At 42.3% G+C, this 18,863-nt stretch overlaps 1 long non-coding RNA gene across 2 annotated transcripts in view; it reads right to left on the bottom strand.

The window, feature by feature from the left end:
• Nucleotides 1-555: 555 nt before the first annotated feature.
• LOC132247725 (uncharacterized) overlaps nt 556-18,863 on the bottom strand; it is a 40,769-nt gene continuing 22,461 nt past the window's right edge. For both annotated transcript variants that reach the window (XR_009459080.1, XR_009459081.1), the window contains exons 2-3: nt 4,461-4,517; nt 556-4,171 (exon numbers count right to left, since the gene is read on the bottom strand). This is a non-coding gene — a long non-coding RNA (uncharacterized LOC132247725). The remainder of the gene's footprint in view (nt 4,172-4,460; nt 4,518-18,863) is intronic.

Below are 18,863 nucleotides of genomic sequence, written 5' to 3'. Positions count from 1 at the left end.
GTCCAAGGACCGAACCCTGCGGGACCCCACTGCCCACACCCTTCCAGGTCGAGACCGACCCATCTACCACGACTCTTTGGGTGCGACCCTCTAGCCAATTCGCCACCCACCGGACTGTGCAGTCATCCACATCACAGCCTCTTAACTTGTTCACCAGTATGGGGTGGGATACCGTATCGAAGGCCTTCCTGAAGTCTAAGTATACGACATCCACCCCTCCTCCTGTGTCCAGGCGTTTCGTAACCTGGTTGGTCCTGCTTTGAGCAGGGGGTTGGAATATATGACCTCACAAGGTCCCTTCCAACCTTAATTTTCTATGATTCTGTATCAACCACAAAAAATCCTTGTCTGCATATTTCTTGGACTAACACAGCTACAACACCATTCCAACACTATCACCAAGGTACAATTACAATTTGATGACAGCCTAGCAGTTTCAAACAGCTTCCAAAAACAGAACATCTTTAGAAACAAAACCAATAAAATGCCTTGTATAATAACCCAACAAGAAAAAGCATTTGTTTTAAAATACATTTATTATTGAAATCAGTGGTTATGAGTTGTGCTGGATTGTTATGGCCTTTCTAAAGGTGCATAATTAGAGGTGAAGGTAAGTAGAGGGACCAACACAAAAAGGTATTCAGACCAGTGGCAACGCGTAGGGGTTGCACGGGGGTGCATGTGCACCCCCTGACAGGCTGCGCTCCCCGCTTAGGCAATGGGCGGGGGCAGGCAGTAGTGCCGGTGCTTCCTGTGTGAGAGCTGGCCACGGAGTGGGAGTGCCAGATGTAGTGCCACAGCTGCTCCCAGGAGCACTGCAGCCACTTCCCTATCAGTGCGATCAGCTGTGGAGGACCACCCCCCACCCCAGGTCATTGATTAAGGTGGCACTAGTTGCCCGTGATTCAGACCCATAAAGTGCCCTTTCAAGAAAAGGAGGTGAAGTGTTTAATACAAATAGTTGACTTGCAAAAAGGTTCCAATGCTTTCTCTTTAGAAATGCAGATCAAATACTAAGACAGAAATCTGCAGCCAAATCAACCAATGCACTGAAGCTAATTAGCGAAAGCTGGTTCAGCATCTTCCCAGGCCTCAGACATCTTAGTTTTCAGTGCAAAAATTCCACCAGCAGGGGTTCTGGAGCCTTCCACAAACCCTGTGGTTTTACATGCTTCAATTATCACATGTGTCTGGAGTGGTAAGCCAGGCTCCACAAAGTTGAAGCTCTGCAAAATTATGTAATTATTAAGCAATCAGGGTGTCCATAAACTGCATAGGGTAGCTGGACCATGAGGTTTCAGGATGTGTAACCAGCAGAGAGCCTATGCCCAGGAAGTGTGCCAAGGGAAGAGACAGTTCTGAAGGCTACTTAGGCCAAGGGGAGCTTAAAACATGTGGGTCTGGGTGAGTTTTCTTTGACAATACAAACAAAACTTTCAGTTGGATGAGGGTATCTGTAGAATTCTGGGAATAAACTTGCAGCTCTCCTATTTTTGTTAGACATGTTTGCAGATACTTAGTGCAGGGAGTAAGGAACACTATTTCTAAATCTAATCAATAAAGAAGAGTGATCAAGCCCAAGACATTAGACAGATGAATAGAAAAGTCATAATTAGATGTCCCTGTCCTTTTATTAACAGTGCATAATGTTCAAAGCTCTTTTTGGATGGTGTGGACCTAACTGTGCTTCCTTATTCTGAATGTCAGAGTGGAGGAGCAATGTTCTCTGTCCTAGAAGTTGAAAAATAATCACACATTCTCTGTGTTATAGTTTTTTCTACACTGCAGGATGCACCACAGTTGTGAAAATCAGACCAACTAGTGCCAGGGTGGATTTGATTTAAATCAAATTGATTTAAAAACTGGTCATGAAGCCATGATGTAATCATTTTTTTCCTACAAAAAGTTGCTTGATATAACATTAATACAATTACTCTCAACTCAGAGATACATGTACGTTTTCATTTTTAGAAGGTACACACTAACACTAATAACTATTCTCCAACTATTTGGGTTGGTCTAATAAAAGATATCAAATTCAACCAAGGAACCTTGTCTGCCTATGTCCTTAGACCAACACGGCTAAAACCTACACCCCTGCACACTAACACTATACATTTTAAAGCAGTGATTTATTGTGATTTTTTTTCAGATTAATTTTGCAGCTACATCAGAAAACTGAATTATGATTTGGCTATTTTATTTACCAAGGCTAACTGAAGCAGATACTTGTGAAGTCATTAGGAGGTGAACTATTTCCAATTCTCTAGATTAATCCTGGATATTTGGGGGATATTTTTGCCACTCTGTATTAGGAGAACAACAACAACAACCATCATACAAAACAAAAGACATTTAAATTGTTGTATTTACCTAAAAAAACAAGCTTATGTATTTTGGAAATTTTTCTTCAACAACAAACACGTAGAATTATTTTAACAACACAAGAATATGTATTTTTGAATTTTTAACTATTTTAGTTATAAATGTGAAATGTGTTTTTAACAAAAAATTAAATAGATTATTTCAGTCAGGTCAACACGAGAAACTTAAAATACTGGGTTATGCAACAAACTCAGTCTTCACCATCCTCTTCCTGTTTATTCACAGACTGGAAAAGAGAGTCTGTGAAAGACAAGCTTTCCTGCTTTTTCAGTTCCCAAGTGATTTCTCAATTTAGAATGAATTAGTCCAAAGGAAGAAAATATTTTTTCTAAACCTGCAGAAGAAACCACTGCTGTTAAAAACTGGATTATCACTTCAATAATCTGATGGATCCAGGTGCTTAAGTGACTTCCATCAGTTCACTAGTGTGACTTTCTTTAAAACCTCATCAGCAAACATATATTTCTTGAATGGTTCACCCTTAGCCCTGAAATTTATTATAGTTGGTATTATGGAAAGCAGGTTGCTGGATGCCCATGTCATAGCCAACTCCTCTTCTTCTGAAGTTAAAGATTGACCCTGGTACTGAATATTGAGAACATTGGCAAGAAAATAATCTGGAGATAGTGCTTGATCCATTTGGGTTTTTTAATGCTTGTAATTTAACTGTCATTGAGTATTTCTCTTTTCATGGTCTCACTCAGTTCCTTCCAAATTTCAACAGCATCAGCAATAAAACAGCAATTTCCCTGTACTTTGTGCAAGGCTACGGAAATAGGCTTCAGGGTAGCTAACATAAGTTCTACATTTCTCTTTAGCTCAGTGCTGAGAACATTGGCTATGACAGTTCCATCTATTTTGTCATGATTTTATTCAGAAATTGTCATCAGAGTAGGCCAGTTCTCAGCATATCAATGAAAACTGCCCACTACTGGGCTCCATTGCTCGTCCTGTGCAAGAGTTCATTTAGTTCCTCATGCTTGCTCCAGAGCAGCTGCTGCAAAGTGGTTGTTACAGAAGTATTTTGCAGTTTCAGCAACATTAGCCTTTATTTCTACAGCACTGAAGTCTTTGGCTCAGAGGTGCATCAAAAGAGTACTATAGCCATATGTTATTGCTTGGGGTTTGTTCACTTTCTTCTCATCTTTGATACATTTGCAGCATTGTCTGTGACAAAGCTGTGTACTAGACATTTGAATTTTTTTTCACAGTTTGTTGTAGCTTTTACTGCTACTTCTTGTAAGTATTCTGCTGTGTGCATTTCCTGATGTATCAATTGTTTCTGTAAGGTAGACAGTCCTTTCTTCTGTTGTCACACAAGCACATATTACTGGATCACTGTGGACATTGTTCCACCCATCAAGACTCAGGTTAACAATTTTCCCCTCTAGTCTCTTTGCACACTGGTCAGTTTCTCTCTCATATACGTTATCCAGCAATTTGCCTGCTATATCTGCTCTGTTGAATGGACTGTATCCTGGTCATAATGACTGAACCATGTCAATGAAGTGTGTGTTCTCAACCACACAGAAAGGAGAGTTTGTTGCATAAATGAACCAAGCAATTTTTTCATCAATTACTTCTAACTGTAATCTGCTAATTCTTATTCCAAAGTTGTCTATGGTTGTTTCTGGAAAATGGAGATTTTTTTCTTTTTGCTACAGGTGATACACCATGTGACATACATTTGACTGGAACACTGGTATCATTAGCAGATAAACTGTAGATAGTGATGATGATGTTGAAGATAGATAGTCAGAAACCTGTATGTTGAAGATGGATCCTCCTGAACAAAAGAAGTCAATGCAGTCACTACAATACAGCTCAGTTAGTATTACCCATTGAACTCAGTACTGCTTTAGAAATGAAACTGTAAAGGGAAAATCTGCCTATTTCAGCCATTATTTTATATGACAACTGCATTAAAAATATGATAATTCCATAAAGTAGCAACCATATTTTTGCTCAAACATTTTTCTGAGAATTAAAGTCATCCAGAACTGCACCCAAAAGATATGGACAGGGAAGACAAGTAGTCCTTAAGAAAGAAGTATGAAATGAGACAGTTTACTAACCTGGAAATCCTGCACGTTCAGACATGTTCCATTCATCATCTTCAAAGCAGCTTCCTCCTAAAAAGAAGCATTTCTCATGATGTTGTTCCATTCAGACAATCAGGCCTTGCATTTATTTGTTGCACTGTTTGCATTTTGTATGCATGCCTGTCTCACCCACAGGTAGAGGAACTTCATTAAAATATTCCCAAACAGGGTCTCTTTTATGGCCTGGCAAACCTACTGCCGTGATAGGTTTTCCCTTCTATCATACCATTCCCTCACCAGATCTCAAATCAGTGGAGAGGCCATACTCAGAAACTTATCCCTCAAGACTTCTGGAATACTCTGCTCAAATGTTTCTCTTTTGTTTCGACTACCTCTCCTGCCTTGCATTTATTTTCAGATGCTTCTCCCTTGCCCAGATCTACTCCACCCCCAACAATCCTCTATTCATTTAACTTCTTGAAACTTTTTACTTTTAGAGAGCAGTAAGGGCTTGACTATGTGTACACAAACTTGCAGAGACACAAGAAGGCTGATGGTAGGTAATCAGGTCTGTCTCTCTCATCTCCATATACTACTGTTAACAAGGATGTTCTCTGGAGACACAAATCCATAGTTTGAGAACTGAAACTAAGCATCACAGAGGTGTTTAATGAGATCTTCTAGACTGAGCACTGAGTCCCATTGGGTAGAGTGATTTTCTTTAATCTTTACCAATTTATAGAGGAGCCTCTGGGAACCCCATAAGATTGGATCCCTAACACAGTCTGTGACACGTTGTGGCCTGTTTATAAAACGTTCCTAAAAAGGTTACATGAATATATTGTCTTGTATAGTATATAATTAGAAATTATAATCCCTATTCCACAATGATCTCTTTGAGCTTCAACATATCTAAAATTAAAACCATCTTTATGTAGGTTTATTTTTAAAGCATCTGTACAAATAAAAACATATGATTCAATCAAAAAAATCAAATTTAAATTTTAAAAATCCAATTTATTTCGTTTTAAAAAAAATCAGTTATTTTTATCCACCCTGTCTACTGCATATGCCTACAGCACAAAAATGAAAATACATCAAATAAGGAAGTAATCAATAAACCCAGATTTCATATCTAGAAATAGTATTAGACCTGGTCCTGCTGCCATTGAGGTTGATTGCAAATCTCTCATAACATGATTAAACAAACAATTTCTCGTTAGAAAAGCACAAGAGAAGGAAACACGTTAATATAATAGAAGTGTTGCACAGTTAAAATGACATAAGAAGTTAGGAACTATAGAAAATTCCTACAGCAGCATTAACTGGCCTACACAGCATAGGATTTTTTTTTCCTTTGGATAACAAACAAACAACAATATTGATATATTACAAGTTAGGTTTTAAGGTGCATGCAATAAAATAGGCAGATTGTATAATACAGCATATTTAATGTTGCTGTTGAGGCCTTAACTACAAAGTGTTTGAAGTTCTGTACATTTAACAGTACAAATTTAAATGTGGCACTAATAGTGGACTAGTTCTTACCTTTAAGACACAATGTATCCTGTTTTTCCTAGTCCATATGGAAGACATTGGAAATGACTGGGATTGTAAAGCCTCTGTGCCTAGTTCAGTCTAACTCTTCCCCTGCCCTCCTGATGTAGAGCTATCCTTGGCTTTGGGATTACAGCTGTGAGCAGTGCAGGCATGAGGAAGGATGCATCTGCCTTTGATTCTGCTCAACAAAGCTAAAAAACTCATCATGATCTGGGCCAGATTTTTGGCAGTTAGTGCAGTCAAAAGCCTGTCATTAATATACAACATCACCTCCTCCTCTCTGTGCCATACTTCAAAACTACAACCTTTCCTTTTAATTTCCAGAAAGATGCCAAGCTAATTGAAGTCTTCTATGTAGCCACAGACCAAAAGCACAGATGCAGCTGTTCAAGCTCCTGCTAAATTTCAGGCCAATGCTGAATTCCTTGGTGTCAAGGAGAAATTTTTTTTGACATCTTCCACTTATCCCAGTCCAACAGGCAGTGGTATAAGAATGGCCCTCCTGACTCCAGCAATTTCTTACTGTTTAAGAAAAAATATGTTTACAAAAGAGATAGAAAATAAATTACCTGAGTCTTTCTTACAATAAGGACCTTTACACTTCTCTGGAAATGTAACAGGGGGCCTTAACCAGCCAATTTTCAATGTATTTCAGGACAGAGCAAAGGACTTTCATGTAAAGAAGAATCAGCCCCATCATCTTTCTTCTTTGACTCCTAGCTATAAAACCAATATTGATGTTTTTGTTTTCAGTAAATGCCCAGGATTAGATTTCGAATGGATATGGCAGCAAGGAATGTATTTATTAAATATGAAACAAATTCATTGTTTGCAGTGACTCTACCAAATTGAAAACCAGGCATTGCAATTATTTTGCTTTGAGAGAATCATGTTTCTCTTTACAGCTGTTCCACATATTTAATTAGGTATTAATCCACCTCCAAGAAATCAGAAAGAGCTAAACTAGAAAACCATTACTTAAGAACATGATTATGAAGCAGGCATTTGAAATTCACTTATTGATACAAGAGCCAGGGCAGCCTTCCAGAAAAAACAATCCCTTGGACTTAAAAAAAAAAAATCTCTTCTCCCTAGTGTCATAGTCTTTCATCTCTTCCCAGGAGGGAGCAATTTTCTTCAAACCTCCTCCTTAATTGTCCAAAGGGAATCTTTCTGTTACTCTCACATTGTAAAGTTAATGAACTTACCTGTTTACTGAAGGCAAGATTGTATCTGACAAAGATGTACTACTGAACTACCACAATTTACTGATTGCAGACAAGGTATTCCAGCCAACTCCTCTTCATTAAGACCCAAGCATAACAGAGAAATTATTGATAAACTACACTCTCATCAGAAATAATCATCGGTTAAGGAGATATTGGCAAGGTAAAAAAATAAAATAAAAAAATCAATGTTTTATAGACAGGAAACCTGCTTCAGGCCCAGAACAAATGCTGCCTGCCCGCCCCATAAAACAGGCAGGTTGACTTCAGTGGAGAAATTCCACGGTTAAGGAAAGAAGGAGCTAACATTTTCCTGGTAGGCAGGTGCATATATGGTTGGTTGTTTCTTTGTTTGTTTGAAGTTTCTCAGTGGTCTGGAATGTCAGATAAAGGCTAAATCTGTGCTACAGACTTCTGGAAGTCCCACAGTGGCACTCAAGGATGTGAAAAAGTGTAATCCCTGACACATACAGCTGTACTATGTGAAGCCTGTAGTGACTGGCACAGTGATGACAGCAAAAATAGACTTATAAATCATAGCTGATTTCACTTGTAGAGGGTCTTTTGCTGGCATAAAGGGTCTTTTTCTGGTTTAGCATCCACATTAATAATACTTAGCCAGAATAGTATATTGGTATTTCTATACTGGAAAAAACACTCGTACTGTAGACACAGGCCATGTCTCAGGGGAGATAGAGTCAGAATGGAGATGAAAAGAAGAAAAGGTTGTGTTCAACTGATCTGTAACTGCAATTTATCATATGGACCTCACCCCTACTATGTGGGCTGTATGTATACCAGGGGTGGGCAAAATGCAGCCCACCAGGCCATTCTATCCGGCCCATGGGGCCCCTAAAAAATTTAGAAAATTAATATTTATCTGCCCTGGGCTGCCTGTCATGTGGCCCTCGATGGCTTCTCAAAACTCAGTAAGCCATCTTCTGCCCAAACTAATTGCCCTCCCCTCCTGTATACAAATGTTCACCTCTACCAGAAGTGTTTCTCCAAAGCAGCCCATCCCAGTCCCACTCTCCTCAGCCAGGAGGAAGGAAGTCATTGAAGCTTTGTGAATGATCAATTTGATGTTTCTGAAAAACAGAATGCAGTTCTGAAAAAAAATTCCAAAAAGAAAAAAAAAAAGTTATTTCAGCGTGACCCAAAACAAAAATTTGTCAAAATTTCTAGTGAAACAAAATGTTGGGGAAAAGAATCATTAAGGTCAAACGAGATATTTCATGTCATTTGCTGAGCTGTTTTGAATGCTTTGTTCTTTTAGCTTGAAGTAAATTTTAAAACAAAGCATAATTTTCAATCAAAAACTTAAACATGTTTCATTTAGAAAATGTTGAAATGAAATATTTTTACTTTTTTCAGCATTTTGACACTTGTTTTCTTCAGCTGAAACAATTTGGCCAAATGAACACAAATTCAAAACATACTTCTGTAAACCCAAACCTTCCATTCTAAAGAACAAAACAGTTTTGGATGAAAACCTGCTTCCAGCTGTAGTGGCCAGGGGTGGGGCTTTCACTAGAGTTTTTAAATGAAGGAGACGCTACCTGTATCTTCTGGGCTTCCAAGAAGACCAAGATGCACTCTTAAAGGTCTATATTTGATTTTATTTAACTATGAAATCATAGAGCCTGGTTTATGGGCATAAGTGTTAGGATTAGATTGTGAAACCCATTGAAAAGCTCATACTAATCACATAAGTAAGAATTTTAGCATTGAGCTAAGAAAAGGAGAGGAGACATTTAGCATTATCAAAATTCTACATTGACACCCACAAAAACCACTTCCTTCACTGCAGTCCTCTGGATAATAATCATAAGTAATTTATAAGCATTGAATAGCTAGCTACTAAAGAATACACTTTTGTGTTCATATTTCTGTAGCAAGGGGTGGATGAGCAAAATCAGTCATACAAAACGAACATAGCTGTTTGAAGATGAAGAACCTCGTGTAATTGACCCTGCTCAGAGACGCTTTGCCATAGAAAAACAGACAAACAAACAAAAAAAAAAAGCAGCCTTCAACCACTCGCAAGAAATAAAGATACGATCCTACGGGCTCAGGAACATTCACAAAATCCTCAGATTGTGGTGTGCTCTGACTCATTACTTTACTTAAACCCCAATTCAAGAGCAGGAATTAACATAGGCTAAAAATGTGAGGCACCATCAGTACACATGCAACTTAAAGGAAAGCATACACTAATCTAAAGGCCATGTTTCATTTATGCAGTGAAAAAACTTCTTCTGTACATGGTTGTGTTCAACTTCAGCTGGATGCCAAACCTCATGTCTCATGATGTGACAAGGTATGCTTTCTGATGAATCAGTCTGAAATGCATTTCAAGGCAGATGGAAGCCAAAGCAGAGTCGTCCTAAATAAAAGGATCATTTCAGATGCAGATGATAAAAATGAGAGGGGATTATGATTTTACACTAAAATTATTTAAAAATAAAAAGCTCTTTTGAAACCACAGTTGATGGCAATATTGAAAGGACTCCGACAGGAATAATTTATATTCTACCTCAGAAGCTGCAACCAGAGAGACAGCATGACATCATCACCTGAGCAAAGCTCTAGGAGCCAGGAACTTCTGGGTGCTCTTCTAATCAATGAGGGAAGTTGGTCTTGTGGTTATTACTGTTCATATTGCAGAAACAGGAATGCACAGGCAGGGACAAAAACCACATAACAAAAACCACTACGTAAACACTGACCGCAAGCAAAGACCCCAAAGTGCTTATGATGTGAGGGCAGGGCTAAACTGCAGACTACTCTGGAATGAAGATATGCTCATGAGGTTAGCTATAAACAAGCTAGTTTGGGTGATGCCAGAAGCAGAGAGGCACTGGCAGGGCCAAGGAGCTGTGGGTTGGAAATGAGGGGCACCAGCAGGGCTGTGGGGGGCTGTGGCTTGGGAGTGAGGCAACGGCAGGGGCAGGGTACTGGCATATCAGGGCTGTTCAGCACCACAAAGTAGTAGGGGGGTGCAGCCACAACTGGGCCCACATCTGGTGAGCAAAGGAGGCAGGAGGATCTCTGATTTTCTATTATAAAAAAAAAAAAAAAATCAAATGCCAAGATAAAATACATTCTAAAAATGTGTATATTATAGTGAGGCACTGGTAGGCTTCCAAATTGCATTAAAATTATAAGTATATCAGTAAAACATTCTGTTCAAGTGACAGGCAGACAGGTGGTGTCTCATTTTAATTGTAGAAAAGCATGGATTTGAGGGTTTTTAATCAGAGAATTATGGATTTTTAAACAGAGAAAACCAGGATCCCTTGTTATTACAGTTAGACTATGGTGATCTAAGTTTCTCCCCCAGTTCATGGAGAACATTACTGTAAACTTCACCAGGAGTAGGATTAGGAAATATTGAAAAGTACAAGAATGTAAAAGGAAGCCTTGTAGAATCACTGTATTTAAATTATTTTAGTTCTGATCAGTATTAAACAAGAGACAACAGAAAAAGGACAATGGTTTAGTGGGTCAGCGTAGAAAACTTCAGCTTTGGGCCTGTGGCAACCCACATTCAAATGTTGGTTTAATTAGAAAAGAGGAGTTATGTTGCTGTTCCAGCTCTATTTGAGCACCTTGCACCACTATTTTTTTATTACTTCAGCTGTTAAGCTGTGACTGATGGATGACCTAACTGAGGCTAGCACATTGGACCGATGCAGCTGCAGCGAGCTGTGGTCACGAACCTATGCACATGACCGATGCCTGCTCTGATGCATTCTAATTAGAACACTCCAGCAGCCTCAGCGTCACATATATTCAGTGTCTCCACATTTCAACTAAAGCTTCTTGAACACACTTTATTTAAAGTGCCCCCACCACTATTTTGAAGTGTGGGACACTAAATACATGAGATGCCACAGGAGCTGCTGTAATTAAAACGCACCTCACCCACCCTAGAGCATGTGTAAAGACACACTAATGGTTTTAAATGGGGCAAATCCCCCATGTAAGCAAAGGCAAATATTTTTCAAAGCACTGTATCAAAATGATGTAGGAAATTAAGCCCTGCTTTGCTGCTGTCAGCACCTTGAACCAGACTTTATAAGGGGGTTTAGGCACCTAACTCTCATGAACTTAGGTCTGTGGGTTGTCCCACTGAGACTATGTGCCACAATGCACAGTGCAGCAGTATCTAACTTTTAGGCACTTGTTATGAGTGGAATCCATGGCCTTAACTTAGGCTCCTCATAACTCCCCCCATGCTCCTTATCAGCACCTTGCTCGAAGCTGCAGGGAGGTGCCGCTTGCCATTGGAATTCACAGCCTGAACCCTCTCCTGAAGGGAAATATCTTTGCCAACTCTGCTGGAAAAAAAATACAACTGCTGCAGGAGCTGGTGCCAGCATGCCCTTTTCCACCTATACCATTGTGATTGGAGCACTTGCCCAAGAGGTGGATGTGGCAGCAGCTGAGCAAGGTAGGAGGGGTGCAGGTTACGGTTCTAAATTTGGGGCTTTGGTGCCTAAAGCTGTAGTTACTAGAGGTGCACCGATAGATCAGTCCAATATTGGATTGGCACTGATATAAAGAAAATTGTTTGTATCAGAAATTGGCCCGATGTGGCCAATAATTTGGCCCATAAATACCCGTGCATGCGCGCAAGTGCAGCGCAGCATGCAGGTAGTGAGAAGCACAGCCCAGCAGCTTGAAGAGTCTCTTGTGGTAGAGGGGGAGGGGAGAGGAAAGGAGTGGGGCAGAGGCAAGGGCAGGGGCAGACGCTGCCCAGCCAAGGTGAGCAGGGAGCGGGACGGAGCCATGGTTCATCCGGAAGATGCAGGGGTGGCTCCTGCTGTTACTTGCACCCTAGGAGAGCACAGGGGTGGGGCACGTGCCTTCGGATCTGCGAGGGGCAGGGCAAGCAGGCTGCAGCTGTGGGCTGGATACGGGGCTGTGCCGGCTCTTCTCAGTGGGGGCTGTTCTCTGGGCAGGCGGCAGCAGCGCTGGGAGGGGGTGCTATGGGGGGGGGCTACGGCAAAAATTGGGATGGCTGCAGCCCCCCCTATACTACCCCTCCCAGCACTGCCACTGCCCACCCTGAGCCCAGCCCCCACCAAGAAGAGCCTGGTGCAGCCCCAGCTTCAGCCCACAGACACAGCCCACCCTGCCCAGATCTGGGGGCATACACCCCCCCATGCCCTCCTGGGGTGCAAGCAGAGGCAGGAGCCACCCCCCGTGCCTCCCGGATGAGCCGCAACTCCGTCCCACACCCCACCCCACCCCAGCCCCTGCCCCACTCCCTACCTCCTGCCTCCTACCCTGCCACCATGGGAGGCATTGATCTACCCCACCCATGCCCTTTTCCTCTCCCTTCCCCTTCTACCACACTGGATTTACAAGCTGCATGCAGCTATATCAGAAATCAGATCAGCATCAGCCAATATGCCTCCTTAAAAATCAGCTATTGGTATCAGCCCCCAAAATCTCTATCAGTGTACTGCTAGTAGTTATGCCTGTGTCCTGCCATAGTATTTTAGTGAGTCTAGCCTGAGGTATCTGAATACCTTTAAAAATCTGGGCTTGAGGACCCTGAGGCCATGTCTATAGGGTAAGTTTACTGGGCAGAGCCTCAAGTATGCTGTGCTGCTCTGATCAGGCTGACTCCTAAGCTACAATCAATGTAGCCATGTCCACACACTACCTGATTAGCATGGTAGTGAGCTAACTGGCATGGTCACCCAGTAGTGATAATTAACAAACCCCGGCAGGCACGGATGCGGCTACACCACTTCTCAGTTAGGGAGCAGCCTACACGAAGCAGTGCAGCATGCTTGTAGGCACTGCTGCCAGACAAAGAAATCACAGAGAAGGGGTTGGCAATGGTTTTGGGCAGAGTGCCAAAAAACACCCACAACCTCAACTTGTAAGATGTTAATGTGACAGGTGCAGATGGTGAGGGAGCCACAATCCTTCTTGTGGCAGTACAGTCCCAGCCCCTTCCCTGCCATCCACCCCAAGGCGCACATGCAAGCCACAGAGCCCCGGCTGCTCGCAGCAGGCAGTGGGAAGCCTGCAAGCAGTTGCACCAGGATCCACAGAGCCTCAGCCTGATTTGTTGCTGCTGGTGTTGGCATACATGCCTCGAAGCAGATGGCAGGGAAGGGGCTGGAGCTGCACTGCCACAAGAAGGATTGGGCCCCTCACAGCTCCCGTACCATCTGCTCCAAGGCACGTGTGCCAAGCAAATGCCTCTGCGTGCTATGCTCTGGCACACGTGCTGGGGGTTGCCTACCCCTGTCAGAGAAACAGAGCTGTAAGGGACCTCCATAGGTCATCTAGTTCAATCCCCTACCTGAGGCAGGATTATCCCTATCCAAACCATCCTATACAAATTCATCATCTAACTTCTTAGTAAAACTACCGTCAAACTACGTCTTGCACCTAATGCTTCTAAGGATGCATCCCCAAATCGCATTTGCCTTTTGCACAGCTGCATCACACTGAAGACTCAATGAGTCTGTGATATACCAAGACTCCCAGATCCTTCTCCATAATGCTGCTATCCAGATACATATACCAAATGGGTGACATCTATTTTTAGTTATTCTTCCCAATGTGTAGCACCTGATATGCTTACCATATAGAGGTGGCATCAATCGCACTGAAAGACAGTGGGCCTTAAACTCTTAATCTGTTTTGAAAATGGAGCATAGCCCCACTTTAAAATGTTGCTTAAAGTCTCTTCAGAATATAAGCAAACAGAGACTGCAGGGTGCCAAACCATTCCTCTGTGCCTGCTACTGGTCAGCTGTAGGTGGTTCAAGAGAACAGAAAACATCTTTGGCTTTGAGGGAAGGATTGTCTGAATTAAGGTCTAATCAGACCAGTTAGGCTCTGCTAGAACATGAGTCAGGAAGTGTGCTTGAATGATATTCTATTGTTCTGGAACAGGGATTTTAATTGGGCTTTTTGTGAGCTTGTGTTTTATGGTAGTCATTACAGAAGAAAAGAAGTTTAACAGTTTCCCTGAATTGTTTGTCTTTTGGAGATAGGTTGGATGTAGAAAAGAAAGCAGTCAAGCAGAAAAGAAAGCCAGATTCCCCACATGCACATTTGGAATGAAGCGCAGTGGGGAAGCTCCAGAGTGCAATGTGGCAAGAACAAAAGGAAGCTTAACAATTGATATTTCAGAAAACAAAAAACTTTGATGAGCCCAATAACATTAGAAGGGAAGAGGATTAAGTGGCCAACTTAAGGACATTGACATCTTTTCAAAACCACAAATCAACTTCAAAAGGAGGGTAAAAGCAATTAAAGCCCTAATTAATGTACTATTTAACAGCAGAGCTCAAAATAAATTAAATGACTTCTACAGAGACAAATCTGTGATGAAAATGACCCAATTCCAAGCAGCTAAAGAAAAATCTCACAACACCGCCTGGTGGTTATTAAGCAGCACTTGTTTCTACCTACGTCCAAATTGTAAAAATACTATATGGATCATGTTTGTCCAACTTCTAAGCTCCCAGGGGTTGCACACTATGGGCATGTCCACACGAGCAAGCACATGACTCTTTCCCTGCCTCAAACCCCTTTGAGGTGAGGCAACAGGCACATGCAGGAACAAGAAAATGTTGCCCACACTGCAAGTTTGCAGCGCGGGGAGAAAATTAGACCCCTAGATATCCAGGGGTCTTAAAAAAAAACAAACAAAAAAACCCCAAAAAACCCAACCCAATGTTTAAAAAAGCAGAGCAGGGCACAGTCCCTGACCGTTCCCTGATGCAACCAGAGGCTGGGTCCTCCACAGAGATGCTCTGGCTGCCAGAGCATCTCTATGGTTGCCCCTCTCCCTGGTGCTGAAACACACGGCCGCCCCCCCCCGCCCCCCCGCCGTCCCAGCCCCCAACCCCTGCCGGGGCTGGCCCCATCCCCCCAAACCCCTGCCCCCCCATACTTAAAAAACCCCACAAAAACAACAAAACAAAAAACAGCAGTTGGTGAGTGCTGGTAAGTGCTATCTGCCTGACTGGGGCCCCACCCATACAGTGCAGGGCAGGGTGACAGCCCCAACAGCCCTAGCCCAAACCCTTCTGCCCCTGCACTGTCCTGGGCTGCTCAGGGGGGCTCTGTCAGGACACCCTGGAGCCCCCCCACCCCGGCTTCTAAGGTAAGCAGAGGCTTTTTTTTTCCTTTTTTTTTTTTTAAATGATGGTACCTGGGGTTGTGGGGGTAGCCATGAGGGCCTGGGGGTGCAAGTTGGGGGGGTGAGGCTGGGTGGGACACCCATCAGGGGGTCTGGGGGAGCTGCAGGAACTGGTGGGGGTGGGCCAGGTGGGGCATGTAGGCCTTGCAATGGGGGTGGTAGCCCCTGTGGGGGTCATTTGGCCCCTGTTGAGGAGCCATACCCCTTGTGTGGGGGTTGAACCCCCTGTGGGGAGGAGCCATACCCCTGTGGGGGGTACCCTTTGCAAGAGTACCAAATCCCCTGTTTGGGGGCCCAAACCTCCTGTTTGGGGGGTATACCCCTTTTGTGGGGGCCATCACCCTGTGGGAGTGCAGCAAAACATGTATTCATTAATTCATGAAATATGTATTTAGAGTTCACTTTATTATTATGATAAAAGACTTGCTTTAACACTGTAAGATATATCAATAAAACATTGTCCAACTGATCACTGTCTTTCTTTATAGTGGTCTTTTGTTTTACTTGTGGAGGAACATGGATTTAGGGGTATTTTACAGAGTGACTTTAGGAGTCTTTTTTAAACAGGGATGTTTCAGTTTTCCAATAGGGAACACCAGAATTCCTGCTAGGGAGGCCAGTGGCAGGACCCTGCTTGGTCAGAGCTGGCACCTTGGACCCATCTGGCTGTGGCTGACCTCCTGGACAAATGGGGCCAGGAGGACATGCTTTGACAGTTCAAAGCAGGCCACCACACCCGGAACATCTTCCGGATGATAGCTATCCAGATGGCCGGGCAGGGGGTACAAATGGCAGTAGTGCCGCACAAAGGCCAACCCTGCAACCACAGCCCAGTGGCAGCTGGCCCAGAGGGGCAGATGCCTCTACTGACCGTGCAGTCCCCATCTGAGTCTGACAGGTGCACAGCAGGTCACAGCCAGGCAGCAGCCCCCACTGCCAGACTGCTGCAGTGGGTAGAGGGTTCAGGGAACTCTCAGAGCTCCTTCAGCAGTTCAGCTGGCACAAGGGGTATGTCCCCAGGTACCAATTGGCTGGACCCCAGAAGCTCCAGAGAGCTAGTAGCCCTGAGCTATTTGACAGGGCAGTTTTTTGTACTGCTGGCCCCAGTGAGCACAGGAGAATTCCCTTTCTCTCTAAACTGGATTTTAAGGGGGTTTTTTGCACATCATTGTTTTGTGGGCTAACGTAGGCTGCATGACTAACCGCACATTCTAGATTGTGTCCACATACACCAACTACGTACCATGTAGCTACCTTGCATGGGCTCCTATATTCTCTTCTAGTTCCACAAGGTCATGTAAATAACTATGATTTTTAACATTCAGTACTAATGTATTATATCTAAGTCAACAAGCAGGGTGTAAGAGGAGGGAAGAATGTATTATTTTAGTGGCCAAAGAACTGGCTCGAAGACTAAACATAATGTAGAAGGATCAAGTTTAGATTTCATGGTGCCCTTTGGATCCTGTCCTATCTCGCTTGTTTGGTCTCCCGGGCAAACACTGATTCTGACAGTGGCACTGGATTCTGATTCCGTGGCCAATCCTATTAAAAATAAGAGTTTGACTTTAGGTCATTTCTATGAACTGCAGAGCTTCTCCAGGCACTTTGCTTAGACTAGTGAGTCTCAACCAGGGTGCCTTGAGATCCTCTCAAGGGTGTTGTGGGGTGCCACACAATGTTAGCACTGTTAGGTTTGCAAGCAAGATTTGCAAGATAAAACTAGAGATTTCAAATAGGAATTCAGTGTTAAAACATACTAGCTTTTTGTAGTCTTTCAGAGTTTTTTGCAACAGAGGAATTGCTCTATTATTTTTTGTAACTAAAAGACAAGTGACAACTGATTGGCATTTTCCAAGAGGTTTTTTTCAAGTCTAAGAAGTTGAGAACCACTGCCCAGGACAAAGCAACAGTTTGCACTAGTAGTGTAACTAGGTGTGGGCAAATGGGATACCAGCCCAGACACCAATTTAGAGGGGGAACAAGAATGAAACTGGGCCACCACAGCTGTTGCCCCAGCTGCCAGGGCCACCCAGGGCACAGAATTTTTTTTATTTTTTTTTTTTTTTTACATCTCTGGTTTGTACTGTGTTATATTATTAAAGATAACCCAAAAATGGCTTAGTTGTCAGTTTAACCATCAAACTTAATTCAATCAATGACTTCCATTCCAATATTTTCTTTGCAGATTGCAGCATAATCATGAGTAAAAATATATGAAGATATGCCCACAGTTTAGATGATAAACTAATGGCAGTTTTACTACCAGATTACTTTCCCAGAGAAAAACTGATATTTTTTCTAGATAAAAATGACATTAAGTCTCATCATTCAGGATGATTTTTAAGAGAAGGATTAGAAAAAGACTGAAAAACAGAATGCAATTGAAGAGAAAATAATTTGCTACTAGACAGATTTGTATTCTGCTGCTGACAAGGAGAATTAATATTAATATCCATGTTGCTCAGCTCCATAATACTCTAAGAGAGCAAGCACATACTTGATGAAATTAAAGGGCAGTAAATTTGGAACCAGTAAAAGGAAATAGTTCTCAAAGCAGCACATAGGGAATTTGCTGCCATGGGTCATCAAGACAAATAGCAGGCTGTCTTTTTACAAGTACAGGATAATGTTATGAACACTAATAACATTTTAAGCTATGCTAGCTAAGATAAGAAGAGTTATGGAGGAATTCCATCTCACCACTCCCCCTGCTCAGCATTATTTCTTTTAGACTCCTCTTTGGCCTTCAAAGCAAGGCTAAGTACCAGACTAAGCAGATCACTGGTTTATACCATTATAATAAATCCTATATTCATGTTTTCATTGCCATAACATTAGGCCAAGATGAGAATCTGACATTCTAGACTGGCTTAGATAAAAAATGAATTAGGGCTATTGAGGTTCACATAGTCTATGTTGGACTCAATGATATCTAAATCCAAATCTGCTCTTGCAAAAACATCTTTGAAAGACAACTATTTTGGATTCTCTCCAAACTAAAAGCAGAGGGCCAGGATTGGATGCAGTGATTGTAATCCCAATCCATAACTAACCCTGATATTTGAAGAGCTTGGGATCAGAGACAGAAGCTCTGTCCTCACTCTACATACTGGGAAAAATATCAAACAGATTATTTAATTGCTCTCTTATAAGTTTTAATTACTTCATTGATCTGAACAAAAGAAACAGAAAAGTCAAAATTATGGAAGGTCATTTGCGTATGTTAACCTTAGCGCTACAAAATATTACTATAACAAGTCCATGCCCAAACCATCTCAGACTTATTGTCAACACGTTAAATATCACAGTTGCTTGGGACTTCACAGTTAGTAGTGAGAAAAAACTTAGCCATTCTTGTGCCCAAACCACAGGCCTCCTACCACTTCAGGTAGAGGATAATCTCTGATCAAGATAGAGCTTTGACACATGGGTGGTCTTTCCCAAATCTGTCCAGTAGGAGGCAAT

Source organism: Alligator mississippiensis, chromosome 1 (genome assembly GCF_030867095.1).
Source record: "Alligator mississippiensis isolate rAllMis1 chromosome 1, rAllMis1, whole genome shotgun sequence".
NCBI lineage: Eukaryota > Metazoa > Chordata > Crocodylia > Alligatoridae > Alligator > Alligator mississippiensis.
This window is presented reverse-complemented; position numbering and strand designations above follow the sequence as displayed.